Source organism: Phyllobates terribilis, unplaced genomic scaffold, assembly GCF_046119375.1.
Source record: "Phyllobates terribilis strain yellow unplaced genomic scaffold, ASM4611937v1 Scaffold_5__5_contigs__length_657084704, whole genome shotgun sequence".
Classification (NCBI taxonomy): domain Eukaryota; kingdom Metazoa; phylum Chordata; class Amphibia; order Anura; family Dendrobatidae; genus Phyllobates; species Phyllobates terribilis.
In genome coordinates, this window is record NW_027362765.1 from 185,500,086 (window position 1) to 185,514,215 (window position 14,130).

Here is a 14,130-nt window from a genome sequence, read left to right on the forward strand (position 1 = left end):
CAACAAGGAGGAGGTGGAGTAATGTTTTGGGCTGGAATCATGGGGAGAGAGATTGTCGGCCCCTTTAGGATCCGTGAAGGGGTAAAGATGAACTCCATAATGTATGTGGAGTTTCTCAAACAGCACTTCCTGCCATGGTTCAAGAAGAAGAACCGTGTATTCCGCAGCAAGATCATTTTCATGCATGATAATGCACCGTCTCATGCTGCACATAACACATCTGCATCTCTGGCTGATATGGGCATAAAAGGGGACAAACTTATGGTGTGACCCCCATGCTCCCCTGACCTCAACCCCATTGAGAACCTCTGGAGCATCATAAAAAGGAGTGTCTATGATGGCGGGAGGCAGTTCACATCTAAGCAACAGCTCTGGGAGAGTATTCTGTCCTCATGCAAAACAATTGAAGCAGAAACCATCCAAAACCTGACAAATTCAATGGACGAGAGAGTTCAGAAGCTCCTTTCGAACAAGGGGTCCTATGTGCAAATGTAACATCACCTTTTAAGTTCAAAACTGTTTGATTTCAGTTTCTAATAACCTGCTAATGCTTATAATTTCAAAAATGACCATTTTTTGTTCTTTATTAAAATGAAAAGGTTGATCGAAGAGTGTGGGGGATCTAAGAGTGTGGCAACCCAGTAGTCAGGATTATTTCGAATTCTGACAATCTGAGGGTCATGTTGCAGGTAGTGCAGCAAGAAGGCACTCATGTGTCTTGCGCATCTAGGAGCCCCAAAATTATTTTCCGGGCTAGATGCAGCTAAAAATTATTATTAATTTGAAAGTTGGTGGAGCTTAGTATAGATGGCCTGATAGAATCAGTACTGCAAACTGCTACAAGGCCCAAATTATTTTCCAGCCAAGATACAGATAAACATGATTAGTAATTTTAAATCTGGTGGAGTTTAGTATAGATGGCCTAATAGAATCAGTACTGCACACTGCTACAAGGCCCAAATTATTTTCCAGCCAAGATACAGATAAACATGATTAGTAATTTTAAATCTGGTGGAGTTTAGTATAGATGGCCTAATAGAATCAGTACTGCACACTGCTACAAGGCCCAAATTATTTTCCAGCCAAGATACAGATAAACATGATTAGTAATTTGAAAGCTTAAAACGGTTGGTGAGGTGATTTTAACAAATCATCAAGCTTTTACTCTCCCCAGGATGACACAGGGGTAAAAAAAGTCATTTCTGATCCATGATTTGTTCATCTTTATGAACGTGAGTCTGTCTACATTATCAGTGGAGAGCCGCGTGCGCTTATCTGTCAGCACACCACCAGCAGCGTTGAACACACGTTCAGACAGAACGCTGGCTGCGGGGCATGACAAGATCTCCAAGGCGTAAGTGGCAAGCTCCGGCCATTTATCCAGATTGGAAGCCCAAAAAGAGCAAGGGTCCGGTGACACAGTCATGGCTTCAATGTTTACTTGGAGATACTCCTGAACCATCATCTCTAGGCGTTGACTATGTGTCAGACTTCTTGTCTCCTGTGGCCTTGCAAAGGATGGGCTAAAAAAGTGGTGAAATGATTCCACAAAATTGATGTTACCAGCAGATACTGTGTTTCTGTTACGTTTTGAGTGCTGAACACTCGACGGTCCCACGGTTGGCAAGTTGGAACTGTGAGATTCACTACGTGCACCACTAGTGTTTTGTGGAAAAGCACATGTAAGATTCTGCAGCAGTCTCTGCTGATACTCCTACATGCGTGCATCTCTTTCTATGGCAGGAATAATTTCTGCAAATTTACTTTTGCAACGGGGATCTAAGAGTGCAGCAACCCAGTAGTCAGGATTATTTCTAATTCTCACAATTCGAGGGTCATGTTGCAGGTAGTGCAGCAAGAAGGCACTCATGTGTCTTGCGCATCCAGGAGCACCAAGTCCCTGTTGTGTTGGTGGCGAGGTAACAATCATGCTTCCTTCCTCTGCCCTCTCCCCCCAACCTCACACAACAGAAATGTGATCAAGGTCTCCCTCATCTGATGAGTCTTCCATCAGTTCGTCCTCCACTTCTTCCTGGGCTCCTGCACCTTCCTCACTAGTTTGGCTGCTACCATGCGCCCTGGTAAAACCATCTCCCCCACCCTCACATGCCTGCCGCCTTGGTGCTGCCGACCGTCTGGACATTGCAGATGTTAGCCCTTCCGCATACAACTCCTCCTCCTCTACTTCCTCCACCTCCTCTTGTGCCACCACCTGACTCCGAATTCTGTTTAACATGTGCTCCAGCATGTAAATCACCGGAATAGTCATGCTGATAATGGCATCGTCAGCACTAAACATCTTCGTCGCCATTTCAAAACTGTGCAGAAGGGTGCATAGGTCCCTGATCTGAGACCACTCCTCCAGCGTGATTTGCCCCACCTCTGGATCTCGTTGGCCCAGGCTATACGTCAGAACGTATTGCACCAGGGCTTGTCGGTGCTGCCACAGTCGCTGCAACATGTGCAGAGTTGAATTCCACCGGGTAGGCACATCGCATTTTAGCCGGTGAAGTGGCAGGCCCAACGACTTCTGTAGAGATGTAAGTCGCTGAGCTGCGGGATGTGAACGGCGGAAGTGAGCACACAGCGACCGTTCCCTCTGCAGAAGGCCATCTAGTCCGGGATAGTGGGCTAAAAATTGCTGGACAACCAGGTTCAACAAATGAGCCATACAAGGCACGTGTGTGACATTGCCCCGGCGAAGGGCCGCACCCAGGATTGCAGCATTGTCGCACACGGCCTTCCCTGGTTTCAGGTCCAGTGGAGACAACAATTCATGAAACTGGTTCTCCAGAGCTGACCACAACTCCTCAGCTGTGTGACTCACATTTTCCAGACATTTCAAAGTAAAAACCGCCTGATGACGTTGAGCCCTGCTGCCAGCATAGTAAGGAGGTGTGCAGGATCCCTTCTGCGCAGTTAGAAAGCTTGTGGCATGACCAGACAGGCTTTAGGTGCAGGTGGAGGACCGAGAGGAGGTTGAGGAGGCAGAAGCAGTGGAGGAACTTCGAGATAAAGAGGATTGACGCACAACTCGTGGGGATGGCAAGACTTGGACAGCAGCCCCTTGTCCTGCTGTCACCATAGTTACCCAGTGCCCAGTCAGCGACATGTAACGCCCCTATCCATGCCTACTCGTCCAAGTGTCTGTGGTGAAATGCACCCTGTCACACACAGAGTTTCTCAAAGAAGCGGTGATGTTGTGTGCGACATGCTGGTGGAGCGCAGGCACACCTTTCTTTGAGAAGTAGTGCCGACTGGGCATCTGGTACTGGGGCACTGCGACGGACCTAAGGTCTCGAAAATCCTCTGTGTCCTCCAGGCGGAAAGGCAGCATTTCTGTAGCCAAGAGCTTGCAGATGGTGAAATTCAACCTCTTAGCTTTCTCATGGCTAGGAGGAAATGGTCTTTTACTTGTCCACATCTGAGGGACCGAGGGCTGGCTGTTGTGCTTAGACGGGGTTGAGAAGGGTGTCCCCGGCAAACTGCCGGTTTGTGAGGAAGATGCAGGCGGACATGTTAGGTTGCCTTGATCCAAAGGTGGTGCTATCGATGTCGGACAGCGCTGAACACCATCAGGTGTTTCCACCTCCAAAGAAAATGATGACCTGCCAATCACGCTGGCTGTTGCGGGTAAAGAGGTGGCAGGTCTGCGTCCCAAAACAGGTGTGACTGCTGTCCCCCCAGTCACAGAGGATGAAGAGGCCGCGGATGCACAAGATGTGGCAGACTGTGGTTTGCCCGGCCGGCTAGGCCGCATTGTAGCACAATGAGCTTCCCACTGCAACTTATGCTTCATATCCATGTGCCGGTTCATGCATGAAGTACTCAAACTATGTACTTTTTGGCCTCTACTTAGCTTTTGCTGACAAATGTTACAGATAACACGAGTTGGGTCATCCTTATCGATCTGAAAAAATGCCCAGGCTCTGCAAGGCTTTGCACTCATGCGACCTGAAGAGCCACCACGACTTGTGGTCAGAGGCAGAGTTGTGTTTGAGGATGCAGTTGTTGACGTGCTTCCAGTACTACGTCTCTGTCCAGGAAGGCGCAACCTGACCTCGTCGTCATTAGCATCCTCCTCCACCTCCTCTGCTGACCTCATCGACTGGCTGACTGTGGGTTGACAGTAAGTGGGATCTCCAACCTCGTCATCATCACCCTGTGTGTTATCACACCCGTCGTTCTCAGAGCCAACCTCTTCCTGCCCTGACAAAAAACTAAAGTTGTCGCTCCAATCAGGTATTTGAGTCTCATCATCGTCTTCCTCATTGTCTCCACCAACAGGAGTTACAGTTTGGGAACAAGGGTCTACATTATGGTCAGAATCTTCTGCGTCTGGTCCTGGATCCGACTCATAAAGATTCTGGGCATCAGTGCAGATCATTTCCTCGTCTGGATTCACAGAAGCTCTGGAGCCGACCTCTGATTCCCAGGCTATAGTATGAGTAAACAGCTCTGCAGACTCAACCATCTGTTCTACCCCATACTCAGACGGGCAGCTGGAGACTTGGGAGCTGTGAGGAAGCAAGTGCGATTGGGGTGACACCTCTGAGGACTGGAGTATTTGTGATGTTGAAGTTGAGGTGGAGGAGAGCCCACTTAAAGGAGCACTTGATATCCGTTGAAGCACCTGCTGTTTTTGTGCCTCATCTGGAATTTGTAGCGATTGGCATGGCCATAAGAAAGGATTCTTATCACATTGTCCGCTAAAAGAAGTAGACATCTTAGTTTGGCTGGAAGATGGTCTTTCTTCTGCAGATGTAACTGTTGCTTTAACACCTACCCCACGGACACAACCTTTTTTTCCCTTCCCAACACGCCTATTCCTCTTTCTACCAGCAGCAGGCCTTTTTCCACTCATTTTGGAGGTTAACTAATTGACAACTCTGGAGTTGTTTGCACAAAAAACAATGGATGGGAACCGAGCAGAGCTGAGTGGCCAAACTGTGGTATTAGCCCAAAAGTATTGGCTGGGTTAGATGCAGATAAAAATTATTTTGAATTTGCAACCTGGTGGAGGTTAGTATAGATGGACTAATAGAACAAGTCCCACACACTGCTACAAGCCGAAGCCTATATATTTTTTCAGAGCTAGATGCAGATAAAAATTATTTTGAATTTGCAACCTGGTGGAGGTTAGTATAGATGGACTAATAGAACAAGTCCCACACACTGCTACAAGCCGAAGCCCAAATATTTTTTCAGAGCTAGATGCAGATAAAAATTATTTTGAATTTGCAACCTGGTGGAGGTTAGTATAGATGGACTAATAGAACAAGTCCCACACACTGCTACAAGCCGAAGCCCAAATATTTTTTTAGAGCTAGATGCAGATACAAATTATTTTGAATTTGCAACCTGGTGGAGGTTAGTATAGATGGACTAATAGAACAAGTCCCACACACTGCTACAAGCCGAAGCCCATATATTTTTTCAGAGCTAGATGCAGATAAAAATTATTTTGAATTTGCAACCTGGTGGAGGTTAGTATAGATGGACTAATAGAATGATGCTATGCCCAAAAGGTTTTACTTCACTAGGTGCAGTAAAAAAAAAATTATTCTATACACAGGTGGTGTAGCTTGCCACACAGATAGGCTACTCCACACTGCAAGAGGCCAAAAAGGATTTGCTTTGCTAGATTTAGCCAAATGCTGTGAAAAAAAACTTGCACAGCACTGGCACAGACCTGCCTGGCAAAAAGTGATAGGAACTGATGTAACCTAGCCCTCAAAAGGACTGCAATTACAATTAGTCTTTACTCCCAACCTATCTATTTAAGAGCACAGACCTGCCTGATAAAAGTGATAGGAACTGATGTAACCTAGCCCTCAAAAGGACTGCAATTACAATTAGTCTTTACTCCCAACCTATCTATTTAAGAGCACAGACCTGCCTGATAAAAGTCATAGGAAATGATGTAACCTAGTCCTCAAAAGTACTGCAATCACAACTATTCCCTACTCCCAAGGTATCTGTAGATTTGTGCGAAAATTGGCTTGAAATTAACACTGAAAGTATAGCGCACACCGCAATAGCGGTGCCGTCTAACACGCAGCTGCAGCAGTGAGAAAATGGTGGCGACGGGGAAAATGACTGGGTCTTATAGGGCAAGGACATGTGACATACACTGCCAATGACACATGCCCTTGCTTGTGTGAAAAAAAGCAATTCGCTCCGTGTGTGCGCTGCTGATAGGCTGACAGATTGCACCTCCCCACTGTAAATGCGGGAAAGAGAAAAAAAATGGAGATCTTCATTATTTATGCAGAGATCCATCCCCTGCCCCTCCCCCCGCCCCGCTGTACACTCAAACTGCGTATTAACATTAATTTTCAGCATTACTGAGAAAAAATCCAGTTATGATTTTGGTGCACGAACAGTTATCGAACATAACCTCGAACAGCCGAATTTTTTTCAAATTGTTCGTGTTCGCCGAACGGCTCGAACACCGCCCAAAACAGCTCGAATTTGAGATTGGCGAACAGTTCGAGTCGAACACCGCTCATCTCAAGTAACAATGTTGTGAACTTTTGACTTTCAGGCTCCATATCTCACCATCTACTACTACTTTGAATGTGAGACTACCATCATTTTATAGAAAATCATCTTGGCTATCTTATACATAAATTTGACTTGCAACTATTTAGCATATGATTAGTTATGCAGATTCTTGTCGTGTCACTATTACTGTTTTGCTCCTAAAATTTTAAATTTACATTTTTATTATTTTGTTATTATTTTGTAACTCCACCTTTGGCTTTCAATACTGCCTAAATCCTTCTGGGCATGCTCTCGGTCAGATTCAAAGATGACTCGACCAAAATCTGATCCCAGGTCTCTTCTAAATGTTCCCAAAGTTGGTGCATACTGGTTGACTCACTTGGGTATGCATCCATTTTTTTCTTCAACTCTATCTACAAGTGTCCAATTAAGTTGAGGTCTGGGTATTGTGGGGCCCAATCTAGCACCTCCATTTCATTGTCATTGAACCATTTCTTTGCAAATCTCAACGTATGCTTTGGGTCGTTGTCCTGCTGGAACACTATGTCATCTTTTTTATATCCATAACATTCGAGTGTATGAAGTAACTCGCCTTGTAGGACACTCACATATAGGTCAGCATTGAGAACACCATCGATCCTGGTCAAGTATCCAACGAGTTTGACTGTGAAACAATCCCCTATCATCAGGCTTTCTCCACTGAACTTAACATTTCCTTCAATTTCTCGATCTGTTAGCCCCTTTTCCCCTTGTTTCTTTCTGACCCATTTGCACCCATCAGTGCCTAGTCTATTGACTTTCGTCTCATCACTCTTTGTCCTTTTTTGCAAACTCGAGCCGATGCTTCTTTTGACAATATTGAAGTCGAGGCTTCTTTGCCTTTTTTCGAGCCACCAGATTTGTGTAATGTGCATCGCACGGTGCTCGCATGGACGTCTGTGATCTCACTATTACGAAACATATGAGCCACCTCCACTGCCGTGTTTATTGCGCCAGAACTGATAGACCTTGTGATGAGCCGACTTGTTGACTCCGATACTTTGCTTGGACGTCCACCACTTGGCTTTTGAATGGATGGACTTCATTCATATTCTTCCAACTGTCATGGCACTCACATGATACAATTTGGCAATTTTCTTGGCTGAGAGACCGCTATTGATGAGCTGGATGATGCCTTTTCTCTTTCTTGGGAAATCTTCATGGCTGCTCCTCGATTTGAACCAGTGACCTTATGCTTGGAATCGACCTTATAACACACTAAGCTATTAGGGAATGTGAGAACAGGTTGTAATTTGGAGTATACAGGAAAAAAAAGATTTTTCCACTACCAGGAGAAAACAGTAACAATGCAGTGACATGACGAGAATCTGCATAACTAATCATATGCTAAATAGTTGCAAGCCAAATTTATGTAAGAGATAACCAAGATGATTGTCTATAAAATGATGGTAGTCTCACGCTGGAAGCAGTAGTGGATGGTGAGATATGGAGCCTGAAAGTCAAAAGTTTAAAACATTGTTACCCTTTTGCTCATCACTGTACTTTGGTTTATTAGCCTTCAACTGGACGCCATCAGAATTCATTGAATTGCACAGAAAATTATAGTATACGAAGACATCAAAGCCAAACAACAACACTGCTGCAACAAAAATAACAACATTAACATGAAAAAAAGCTGTATTAGTAAGTCGATCTGGAACTGATTTGATGTTGAATATTAGAAAACAAACATGAAAAGGATGGATGAACATACATTATACTTCTGCCTAAAAGTCCAAGCAAATTGAACTTAAATAGCATTAACAATAACAATACTTCAGAATGAACAAACACTATGAGATCTCTGTGATGGAGAACTGCCAAGCTCATCATCCTGGGAGTGAACAGATCAACCCAATGGCTGAATTTATATATCTGGCTCTGCTACAAACCCAGATTATGGCCAACATTGAAACAATCAAAATACTTAACCATCAAAACCACCAGAGGTTTCAGCCAGTATTTCTACAAGGCATGTCTGCTTTACCTCCAAGACTGCTGTAGTCATCTGTAAACTGTATAGACATCCAAGGCCAATACCATATATCTTTCTGGTCTACTTGAAAAATACTGAATGTATTACTTATAATATCAGTCAGAATAACCACTGTTAGGATAAAGGACTAATAAGATTCATATTAAATTGGATTTGATATGTGCGGCTCCATGGTTATTCATTAGGTTCCTTAATCTATTTTTTCTTGCCCCTTTGAGGCCACATGTTCCGTCTGAATAATGTTAACATCTGCTTTCAGCAGAGCGAACACTTTCTTGGCTTAACAGAAAATAAATGGAATAATAACAATTTGTAAATGATTGTTTATGGCACTCATACGGTCTTCTGTCTAAATCAACAGTCTCCTTGAAAAAAAGAGGCTTGACCGATTTCGTATTATTTTCAGTAATGCATCAGTGATACCATGAGATAACTATGAGACTGATATCTGATGTGTTCTTTTTAAAAAGGTCATAAGAATGTTTGATGGGTGGGACCATTTCTATTCTCAAACATTTTTATACTACAATTCCACAATTCCATTTAATACTGTTATGTATCAATGTGGTGTACCAAAGAATAACATCAGGAAATCAATAAGAGGGAGAAGAGTTCCTGCTCACACACTCTTGAGGTGTTGAAAAGATGACTCTCTTTTATTCTCATTAGCAAATCACATAAACTGTCATGGCTAATTATTCAGTATCACAGCCATGGTCTTGGATGGATGAATGAGAGTACAGCTGGTCATACACATAAAATGGACAAAATAGAACATTTTGAAGAGTTTGACGTACCACTGGTTTAAGATTGTACATGAACAATCATTCATAGTAGCCAAAAGCAGACTAATGTCTGCAGAAAATGTGAGTTGTGTGTATTTTTTCAGTTATAATAGGGGGTGATCAGCTGGTTTGGAAATGAAATCCCAATTCCTAAATTAGATTCCAATAATACAAGCTGAAAAGGACTCATCAGTAAAAAGGCTCTCACATGGCTGGTTTGTTTGTATTTTAATTGCACTTTTTTCAAATATAAAGTTTTTGTATACTCAATCATTTTAATGCTGGATAAAATTTACTTCTGCATGTGTTTTTTTTAGCCAATACAACCTGGAACTAGATATAGCATTCTGGCAAGTCTTAAAAGGGGTTTTCCACAAAATAGACTGATCATTTATCAACAGTATATGTTATACATGTTCGATTGTTGGGGCCTCGGCCTCACTGCTGGGACCCAAGTGATACTAAGAACAAGCTCAGTTTTCTCTCTTAAATCCATAGACATGAATGGAACAGCAGTTGTCATGCATTTAATCCCACCTCACCTGCAGTGAAGAGGAATGAGTGACTCGAAACCCTGTTCTTATAATCAGTTGGGTTTTCAGCAGAGGTGCCACCCGGCAATCAGACATGATCATCTATCCTGTAAATGGGCTATATATGTCTTTTGTGAAAACACTCTTTAAAGGGTTGTCCACTACTCAGACTACTCCTTCTCAATCACTATATTCTCCTCATATAAAATAATAACAGCTGTACTCACCTCTGCTGAGAGCGATGTTTCAGTGGTGTCAGCACTGGATCTCTCAGGGCTTGAGTGACATTGTAATGTCACACGAGCCCTGCAGTCAATCAGCAGACACTTCACTCTCACTTCCTTTGGATGAAACTGACACTCGGTAGAGGTGAGAGCCGCTGCTGCTCTCTGACTTCCTCCAGATGTCAGTTTTGTCTGTAAGAGGTTAGAGTGAGGTGGCTGCTGATTATAACAATGTCACGCGAACCCTGGGACAGCAGGTGCTGACATTGCTGGAACTTTGCTGGTGCCGGAAGTGAGTATAGCTGTTATTATTTTACAACGGGAAATATAGTGATTGAGAAGGGTATGTCCAAGTAGTGGAAAACCCCTTTAACTCCTTTACAGCCTGTGCCGTATTTATACGCACAAGGCTGTAACCCCCGGTTCAGTGAGGGCTCCAGCACTGAGCCTGCACTGAACTGGGCACATGTCAGCTGATTATTACAGCTGACATGTGCCTGCAACAGCCGCGGGTGGAATCGCGATCCACCCACAGCTGTTAACATGTTAAATGCCGCTGTCAATCTCTGACAGCGGCATTTAACTTGCGCAAAGTGGATGCGCGTCACTTACCCCGCCCATCGGCGACCCCGTCACATGATCGCGGGTCACCGATGGGTTGGCATGACAACCCTGGGTCTGCAGCAGACTCCAGTGGTTGTCATGAGCTGGTCGCTATGAGCGCCACCTAGTGGTCGACACTCATAGCACAAGACCATTTCTGCTGCATAGAGGTGATATGCTGATCATCTCTATGTAGCAGAGGCGATCAGACAAGTGCTGCTTCTAGTCTCCTATGGAGATTATAGAAGCAAGCAAAAAGTGAAAAAAATGTTTTTAAAAATATTAAAAAAATTTAAAAAAATATAAAAGTTTAAATCACCCCTCTTTCGCCCCATTCAAAATAAAATAATAATAAAAAAAACACATACACATATTTGGTATCGCCGCGTTCAGAATTGCCTGATCTATCAATATAAAAAAAGAATTAATCAGATCGGTAAACGGCATAACGAGAAAAAAATTCTAAAAGCCAGAATTACGTTTTTTGGTCACCGCAACATTGAAATAAAATGCAATAACGGGCGATCAAAACATCGAATCTACCCCAAAATGGTATGAATAAAAACTTCAGCTCGGCGCGCAAAAAATAAGCCCCCACTCAGCCCCAGATCCCGAAAAATGGAGACACTACGGGTCTTGGAAAATGGCGCCATTTTTTTTTTTTTTTTAAGCAAACTTTAGAATTTTTTTTCACCACTTAAATAAAAAAGAACCTATACATATTTGGTGTCTACGAACTCATAATGACCTGGAGAATAATAATGGCAGGTCAGTTTTAGCATTCAGTGAACGTGGTAAAAAAAAATTAAAAAAAACGTCTGTGGTATTGCACTTTTTTTTGTAATTTCACCGCAGTTGGATTTTTTTCCTGTTTTCCCGTACACGATATGGTAAAACTAGCAATGGCGTTGAAATGTACAACTCATCCCACAAAAAATAAGCCCTCACACGGCCATATTGACTAAAAAATAAAAACGCTATGGCTCTGGGAACAAGGGGAGCAAAAAACAAAAATGCAAAAATGGAAAATCCCAGGGTTGCGAAAGGGTTAAATGTATGGCAAAATAAATGCATAAACCAGAAAAGAATAAAGTCTCATTCTAATGAGCACATTTTCAGTGTGTGTTGTATCCTTGCGAGCAACGGACCACACATGGACCAACTATAGCTACAGTGCTAGCGCATATGAGCGATTTTCTACACAAACCGATGATTTTATTTTTCAGATCAGAATAGAACATGCAATAGAAGTTAGTTCCTGCACCTGTCCATGATACAGCTGGCAGAACCTGGTCTAAGGAGTTAGCCCCTTCACTTCGTTAGACCACTTGGAATTACCCATTTATCATTCTAGGCTGTCTGAGATGGGACAATTAATATTTTAATGACAAAACACAACCATGAATGAGGGCTATTAACCTGTTAAGTACCCAAGACCACAAAGGACTGGACTAATATTACTATCTTAATGGTTTTAGGGCTGTTTTGTAAGCTTTAATTCATTCAAACAAATATTTAGATGTAATAAAGCAAAGGATAAATAAATAAAAATTTGGGCTTGCAAAATAAGTATGCAAAAAATAAAATGTGTACGTTTTTTTTTAAGAAACTTTATTTAATTAATTTTTTAAATGACACCCTCCTTTCCCAAAAAGGAAGTACCTTCATTAGGTGTGATGAATGGCAGCAGAGAGACCTCGCAGAATCTCATCGCTACCACCACTTGTGAAGAATGGCACTGGAGAGACCCCGCAGGATCCCACTGCTGCCACCACTTGTGATGAATGGCACCGGAGAGATCCCACAGAATCCCACCGCTGCCACCACATGTGAAGGATCAACACCTCACCACCCGCCTGAAATAACAGTTACGTCAGACGGAACACGTGATACGGATCTGCCCTTTGCACCAATGTGACGTTCCGCTTCCCCTTGGGGACGCGTAAGGTCAGATTGGTACAGTTCTACACAGACACCCACTGTCCACACGGGTACAGAAAGGCATCGGGAGTGAGAAGAGGTGGCCTACTCAGTCACTGACGTGGCACCACACTTGCTCGCACCCCTGACAGACGGAGAGGCCCCTTCACTAGCTGCAGTGAAGCAGAACCTTGTCGGCATGGTAGAGTTGCCACCAGTTCCTATTAAATATAATTCCCCCTCGGACCGGGGTATTATATCGGGCCAGAAATCATCACGATAGCATGTTCGTTGGACCAAACAACGGACGTGAGAGTTCGTGTAGCGAGATAAAAGAGCAGCCCAAGGTTAAATTATATATTTAATCTCCTTAAGGGCACACTAGACAATACACTATGTACATAAGAGTTATACATACATAGTGGTCAGAGGTACAAACACAATAGTAGTGGTACACAAGATATAAGCAGATGTTAAGAGTCAGTTACCAGTCAGATGGAAGGCCTGGCTTGTGGGGGAGGGGCTGCCACATGGGAGGCTTGTGGTCCCTTTTGGTATGGGACTTCTCCCACACAATGTGTTGCGATCCCAAAGAAAAAATACACTGGGCTCTAGCTGCAGGAGCTCTTAAACTCTCTGGGTCATTCCTCTTACTGCCCCCTGGCTGGACCTAAATCTCCACCCCTGGCCTCTCAGCTATATACTCTAAAAATGAAAATGGGATATACTTTCTTAATGGACGGTCCTAGGGAGCCGGTTCAGAAGTCATCGGATCCAACCAAGCCCCTGCTATGCGGGAAGACCAAACACAGTGGCCCTAGGGGTTTCTGAAAGGCTGTGCCATGTATCTCCCCATCCCAACGCGCTAGACTGTGCTGAAAGCTAAATGACATTCCTCCTGTTCGTGTGATTCCAAAAATCTATTTGGTGTATCGCTGGTATGTATCATATTCCCATAACTCGGTGTTGAATTATACTTGTCTGACACAAAGACAATGCTGCATGGCTGGGGTACACAGGGGGTCTTCCTGTGGCAGCTCTACAGCAGAAGGTGAGGGTTTTGTCACTTACTGTCTCTCAGCCCCCTCCTTTCTTCTTTAGCTGCAGAAGTGTCCAATTACAGCTCTACATTGTTGACCTCTATAATCCCCCGCCAAACAGGACACAATGATTGACATGGGATTATATCTACAATATTCTTCACAATAGGCCAATGTATTTGTGTGGCATGTATGGGTATAATATTGAAGTATTAAAACAAGTGTGGAAAAAATGTTTAAACTTTTTCTTTAAATCACACACTTATTAAAGTAGACAGTTGTATTAAAATTTGTGAAATGTTGGAAATGTTATTTTGACTTTCTAAAATATATTAATAAATAAATAAGTTTAATGTTTTGCATACCTGTTTTACTAGATCAATTTAACAGCTGTATGCACAACAATACATATCAGCCAATGTAGCATTCTTGTTTATGTCTTTTTGTCAGGGTGGTGTACAATTGTATTTAACCCTTTATTGC